Raw genomic sequence first — 7,941 nt, forward strand, 5'->3', positions numbered from 1 at the left:
AGTTTTTTACGTTGAAATGGCAAATAAGTTAAAAATCTGATAAGTTGAACCAAGCACCAAACCTGTGTGAATGTGAAGTAAAATTACATAAGTTTTTGATCAAAACAAAGTAAAACTACATAAGTTTCAAATAAGTGGAAGCAAATGGGGCCAGTAAAATCACCTGATATGCATGGACAAACACATATATGTTTACTTTATGAATCTGTTTCCTAGTCATAGTTGAAGTGTACCATGTGGTGTAGATTTTCCATAGGGTTATTTTAGCTACAATGTTTTCTTTGATCATTTTAGCTGCTTGACTACTCTATCTCTCTCACAGTTTCTTTTTCCTTTTTTCCTTTTGTACATGAATATACCATAAAAATTTTGGGTACACCATTCCCCAACATGACAACAACTGAGGTATGAAATGCACACATAATTCTAACACCATTTTCTCTCAGGATATCACTTATTTGGTGAGCTTTGCAGGTAACCCAATTTGTAAGTGGACTGTTTGAGTCAAGAAATGATCTTTCCACATTTAACAATCACATACGAGACTTCCTTGTGCAGTCAAAAGAGTTCTCAGCATAGGTAAACACCAGCATAACTTATTTCCATTGCTTAATTTTCTCAGAAATGTAGCTGTTCTCATTGTTGATTGAGATGTTTAATTATCCATGTGGGATTTGATGACTAACAAAAAAAATGTTGTATTTGATGTTGTTGGGAGTTAGAGCCGGATTTCGGTCTAGGCAAACTAGTATTTTAAGAAACTTAGAATTCGAGGTGTTGATGCCCCAAAATACCAAATGGTGTCGGATTAGCACGAAACTTGGCACACATGACCGCCTAGGCACGAGAGAATTGTGGGAGAAGACGAGACTCAAATTGGGTTCCCAATTTGGAAATTAGAGCCGGATTTCGGTTTAGGCAAACTAGTTCCTTAAGAAATCTTGAATTCGAGGTGTTGACACCCCAAAATCACCAAAAGGCGTCGGATTAGCACGGAACTTGGCACACACGACCGCCTAGGCACGAGAGACTTGTGAGAGAAAACGGGACTCGAATCGGTTTCCTGGTTTGGGAGTTAGAGTCGAATTTCACTCTAGGTAAACTAGTTCCTTAAGAAACTTGGAATTTGAGGTGTTGACGCCCCAAAATCACCAAACGGCGTCAGAATAGTACGAAACTTGGCACACACGACCGCCTAGGCACGAGAGACTTGTGGGAGAAGACGGGGCTCAAATCGGGTTCCAGGTTTGGGAGTTAGAGCCGGATTTCACTCTAGGATAACTAGTTCTTTAAGAAACTATTGAGGTGTTAACGTTCCAAAATCACCAAACAGGGTCGGATTAGCACGAAACATGGCACACACGACCGCCTAGGCACGAGAGACTTGTGAGAGAAGACGGGGCTCAAATCGGGTTCCCGGTTTGGGAGTTAGAGCTGGATTTCGGTCTAGGCAAACTAGTTCCTTAAGAAATTTGAATTCGAGGTGTTGACGCCTCAAAATCACCAAACGACGTCGGTTTGGCACGAAACTTGGTACACAAGACCGCCTAGGCACAAGAGACTTGTAGGAGAAGACAGGACTCCAATCGGGTTCCCGATTTGGGAGTTAGAGCCAAATTTCACTCTAGGCAAACTAGTTCCTTAAGAAACTTGAATTCAAGGTGTTGATGCCCCAAAATCACCAAACGGCGTCGGTTTGGCACGAAACTTGGCACACACAACTGCCTAGGCACGAGAGACTTGTGGGAGAGGACGAGGCTCGAATCGGGTTCCCGGTTTGGGAGTTAGAGCCGGATTTCGGTCTAGGCAAACTAGTTCCTTAAGAAATTTGAATTCGAGGTGTTGACACCCCAAAATCACCAAATGGTGTCGGTTTGGCATGAAACTTGGCACACATGACTGCCTAGGCACGAGAGACTTGTGGGAGAAGACGAGACTCCAATCGGGTTCCTGGTTTGGGAGTTAGAATCGGATTTCACTCTAGGCAAACTAGTTCCTTAAGAAACTTGAATTCGAGGTATTGATGCCCCATAATCACCAAATGGCATCGGTTTGGCACGAAACGTGGCACACACGACCGCCTAGGAACGAGAGACTTGTGGGAGAAGACGGGCCTCGAATCGGGTTCCCGGTTTGGGAGTTAGAGCCAGATTTCGGTCTAGGTAAACTAGTTCTTTAAGAAATTTGAATTCAAGGTGTTAACACCCCAAAATTGCCAAACGGCGTTGGTTTGGCACGAAACTTAGCACACACGACCGCCTAGGCACGAGAGACTTGTGGGTGAAGAAGGGACTCCAATCAGGTTCCCAGTTTAGGAGTTAAAGCTGGATTTCGGTCTAGGCAAACTAGTTCCTTAAGAAATTTGAATTCGAGGTGCTAGACGCCCCAAAATCACCAAACGGGGTCGAATTAGCATGAAACTTGGCACAAACGACCGCCTAGGCACGAGAGACTTGTGGGAGAAGACGGGGCTCGAATCGGGTTCCCGATTTGGGAGTTAGAGCCGGATTTCTGTCTAGCCAAAATTATTTACTTAATTATCTTTGTAATTATATAGTAGTTAATTTTTGGGGAACTGACCAATAATCCCAAAAGGTGGAATTAGAAACTGATTAGTCCCATATTTTTTTTGTACACACAGAGGTCTCATTATGTGTTGGTTTACGTTTTTGCCCTTCTGTGTTGGGTATTAGGTTTGGGCAGAATTGTTTCTTTGATTGGCATAGATGGCACGTTTTGAAAAAGTGCACTATAGGGGTTTTTGGGATTGGTGTTGTTTTTTGGGTGACCCACATTTGATATATGACCCATATTTAGTTATTGCACCCACATTGGTGGTATCTTATTTTGACATTTCGGTTGATGTGAGCAACTTCTCAATTGCCATTGTTGAATTTTGACCGACTGAACTACTCCGAGTTTTGTAGGTGGTTAGGGTTTTTGATCGTGAAATGTGGTTCGCCCACATTTGAGTAAGTCACATTTGAAGCAAATCATCAATTGCACAAATCTAAGGCCCTGGAGGCAATTCGGACATCGACAGTTTGCGGACGTTAGATTGACGTTGTTGTTATTGTTGTTTGGGGTTTGGGCAAGGTGTTCTGCCGTCGACCTTACGGAACCAGTGTGGGAGACATTTCTGTGCGATTAGACATGCTGAAGGTTGCGGCGTAAGTGTGGAGAGGGGGTTCGTATTGGTTTTGAATCGCGTGGTTAGCGGGATTGCATGCCAGATTTGTTGATGTAGATATGGAATTAAAACGCCCAAGCATGAGTAGCGAGCGTTGTTGTTGTTGGTGATATTGATGTCAGGGCTGTGTTGGTATCGACTGTGGGCGTTGGTAATGGTTGGGTTTGTTTGGGCGTAGGTTTGGGTTTGTGACATATGTGGGAAAACACTATGACAGTAATGTGAGATGTGTGAATATGTGGGTGTGTGCGTATGTGTTGTTGGGGTGGGTTGTTTTGGTTTCGCATGTGGATGTTGGTAGTGGTGGGGTGCGTTCGGGTGTAGGTTTGGTTTTGTGATATATGTGGAAAAACACTAGGATAGTAATATGAGATGTGGGAATATGTGGGAATGTGGTAGTATACCTTCGATTGTGTGTCCAAACAAATTAAGGTGCCATTTAAGGGTGGTGTTAGTATTTCATAATGTAGTCGTGTTCAAGGGTCGTGGGTGTGGCTGTTGGTTTTGTGTGTTATGGAGATGTATGCTGTGTTTTGTCTATTGTAGCTATGCAGGAGTAGTAATGTGGGATGGCATGGCGTTGTTGTGTGTGGATGTGTACTGTAGCATGTGTGGTGAGTGCATTTTTTATTTTTATTTTTTTTTATGAATGTATGTAGTGTTGGAATGCGTGAATGTAGGTTGGAACTTTTGTGTTGGGGCATATGACGCATATTTATGTAATTGTGTTTGTCTTTGAACTTTGTTGTGCCTGATGGTTTTGTGTAATTTGAACTGTAATATGAAGTGTTTTATACGTTCACATCATTCAATAATGTATATACAACGCGGCCTCGGTGAACGTTCACTTTCACATTTAATTATATTTTTCAGAATTCAAATACTCACGAACCTTAGAAACCCACAAAATCCTACCCATATTTGATCTTTCCAAAAATATGCACAGTAAAACAAACGTAATCAATGGAATTCAAAAATCGTTTTAAAAATGTTACACAAAGAAAGGGTAAAAAAGTCACCAAATCCATTCCAAAATTAGCAAATGGGATCTTGCGGATCATATTACCAAAAAAAAAAAAAAGGACTTCCCAAAGTATTAAAAAACAAGGAGGACTCCTTAGACTAAAACTCTCCCAAATGGGATTTCTCAATAATTTCCCCTTAATTTTTTATATTTTTTTGTAATTAAAATATTAACACATAATTATATTGTCATTAATTATTTTATTTTTTGTTTTTAGATATTTCCCCAGTAGAAGTTTGCTTCTTGTGGAATGTAGGCGTGTGAAGATTGTGATTAACTTTTGTTTTTGTTAACCACGGAAGAATCATGACGAAAACTTTTGTTTTTGATTTACGTTATTTTGAATTGTGAACAACATTATGTATTTAAACATTGTATATGTATTATGCAACATTATGTAGTGGGATAATTTTGCTGATGTATTGTTATGAATGGAAGAATATTTTTATTATGGATGAATTGTGATTTTTATACTGGAATTTTTATATTATTATGTAATTATCGGTTTATTTTTTAGTTATTTTTCATTTAATACAGGTAATTTTCATATTTTTAATAATTTATTGCAGTTTTTTTTTTTGTTTTTTTTTTTTGAGATGGCACCACACCGTCTCAAAAAACATTAGAACCAGATTGTTTTTGCGACATAAGCAATGCCGTCGCAAAAGATATTTCCAAAAATTGAAAAAAACCTTTCGCGACGGTATTATTTGCCGTCACAAATAACCTTTTAGAGACAGCGTCGTCGTGCTGTCTCAAATAAACTTTTAGCGACGGCAAGTTACTCGTCGCAATAAAACACTTTCGCGATGGCAACACAGTGCCGTCTCAAAAAATTCCAGATTTTTACATATTAATGGCGACAGTAGAATTCCGTCGCAAAAAGGCAACTTTGCGGTCGCAAAAAAAAGGCGACGACATTGTGCTGTCACTAAAACTTTTTAGCAACACCCTTTGTTGCAACCCCCCACTTGCCGTCGCTAAAAGTCATCTTTTGTCGCAAAAAAAGCTTTTGAGACGGCATTTGGAGTATTTGCGACGGCATTTTGCCGTCGCAAAAAGTCAATTTTTTTGTAGTGAAACCAATTGAACCAAACCGGTTATATTTGATCAATTTTTTAATATGAATCGGTCTGTGTAGTTTTAAATTTTTTTTTTTCAATTTTTGGTTCAGTACCGGTTTAGGCACCTTATGCACCGAATTAAACCGAAACCGACTGAAAGTTTCACATATTAAGCATAATATATATTAAATGTATAATGAAATTGGTTGAGTACAAAGTTTAGTTGATTTACTTAATCATTTATTTTTTTCTTAAATGTTTTAGGTTTGACAATAGATATTGGCAATGTGATAAGTTGTTAGTTTGCCATTCATATGTGCTTGAGTCAAGTTTTGCTACTACTATACCTATAGGCCCTGTTTGTTTTGGGGTATAGAGGGAGGGATGTGATTAGGATAGAGGTGGGGCCCATTTAATGTTGTGTTTGTTTGTAGATTTTGGGAAGGGATTAAGATGGAGGAGGGGATAAGGTTAGGCCTTGGAAGGGGGATTGGGATGGAGGAGGTAGATGTGGTATTAGAAAAATAGTCCGCCGGATTAGAAATTTTTTATTTTTTTTAATTTTTTACATGTTGGACATTGTTTTTTGAACATTAATATTTAATTTTTTGTATTTTTTGTTAAGTAAAAATCATTGTTTTATTTGTTTTATTTTTTCTGGAAATTTTTTAATTTATTTTTTATTTTTTATATGTTGGGTATTGTTTTTTTTTTTTTTGAACATTAATGTTTAATGTTTTTGTATTTTTTTTATTTGTTTTATTATTTTATATTTATTTTATATGAAAATAATTTAACAATCCCTACACCAACAACTATCATCAAAACAAACATAATTTTACTTAATCTCCTCACGATCAATCCTCCCCTCACTATTAATCCCTTCACTATCAATCCCCTTTATTCCACTTTTGAAAACAAACAGGGCCATATTGTTATATTAGATGTTTAAGTCGTTTTCAATTTTTTGTTTTACTTTATTTGATAGACTCTTGATTTAGTCTTATGTGATGATGATTTTAAACTTTGGTTTTACTTTGGTGTCAAGACTATGGTTTTCAAATTATATTTTATTTCTAATTTTACTTCAATAAAAGCTTAAACACTTACTATTTATTAATTCTTTTGTTTGTATTTTTGTGAATGGTTGGATTGGATATTGAAGTACTATATAAATGGCTAATTCAATATTTCTATATAAATCATTTACTATACTACAAATTTAAGAAGTAATTCAAATTTGAAAGGTCGTAAACCAAAAATCTCACCGAGCCGAACTGTACCATTTGAATTGGTGCAGTTTGGTGTGGTTTAGGAAAAAGTTCGGTCTGTATCGGTTCTGTAACAAGCCCGCGGGGGACCTCGCTACAGCTCGGACTCGATTTTGTTGTCACGGTTCTAAATCTGAACCAAAGAGTCCAAATCCGGCAAATCGTTTTAGGAAAACTGATTTTTGAAAGAAGTGCCAAACATGGACTGCTTTGCCAGATACAGAGTCGCCACCTAAATATTTTATTTTGGGAAATTTAGGAAACCCTGACTCGGTGCCAAAAGGCCACGTGTCCGTCATCACCAAAGTTGCCTCGGCTCGGGAACTTGGGTACGATTGGGGAAGGTCACTTCGTGAGCACCCCCGCTCGCCCGGTCATAGACCGGCCTCTACTAACCATGATATCAATTTTTGAAAACATTGTGAGTTCTTATACCGGTTATTAGCCTAGGTTACTATGTGATGCGCACAGCATATAAGTATAGACCGGGTCGCCCGAATTGGAACAAAACATTTCATGCTTGTTTTTGAAAATGGTTTGCTACCCGCAGATAGGCTTGAAACATTTTGATGATTCATTCCAATTCAGATAACCCAACCTTCACCCACAGGCATTCAGGCAGTTATATCAGATAAGCACATAGCCTCATGGTAAGCATGCTATTCATGGCAGTCACTCACACGCATGCAAGGATGTTAAAGCATAAAGCTTACCGAGTACTCCAAGCCAAAACAGAAACTCATTAGAAATCATGCATGAATCCTAAGTATACAGAAATGCCTAATGCAACACATGCAAAATGCAACTATAGCAGGCTCGGCTATTCTAAACATGGCATATGAGATGCTACAACTATCATGTATTCAATTTTAGAATTGAAAAATACAATGCAGTTAGTATGATGCGCTGAGCCCGGTGCATGCAATACAGATGGATGATGCAAACATGCTGTCATACTGTATGCTAATTTAAATATGCCCTAATCTAACCATCATAAGCGGATAAATAAAAGGGAGAAAGACGTGGGGTTGGAAGACATACATCACACTCACGCACACTTATTACAGTTATGCCCTCGCGCAGAGGGTCCGAATAAATATACAGTCCAAATATTACAGAATTCTAATTAATTAATGAATTAACTAGAAAGCAAATAAACTGGCGTGCAAGCCAGGGACTGTCTTGCTTCTGGTGGATGATGCATGTCCGGGTTGTCTTGCGTGGAAATCCACCGGAATGCCCCAATTAGCCTCTGTTTACATCTGTTCTTGAAATGCGTGCCAAGTCCTGAAAAATTGCTGATTCTTCGTCTTGCTGCAACAGAGAGCAGGAAAGGGGCATAGCAATGTATTTGCACATATATATGCATGTCTCGATCCTCGTGCCACCAAT

Source organism: Camellia sinensis, chromosome 10, assembly GCF_055761805.1.
Source record: "Camellia sinensis isolate YWXY chromosome 10, ASM5576180v1, whole genome shotgun sequence".
NCBI classification, from domain to species: domain Eukaryota; kingdom Viridiplantae; phylum Streptophyta; class Magnoliopsida; order Ericales; family Theaceae; genus Camellia; species Camellia sinensis.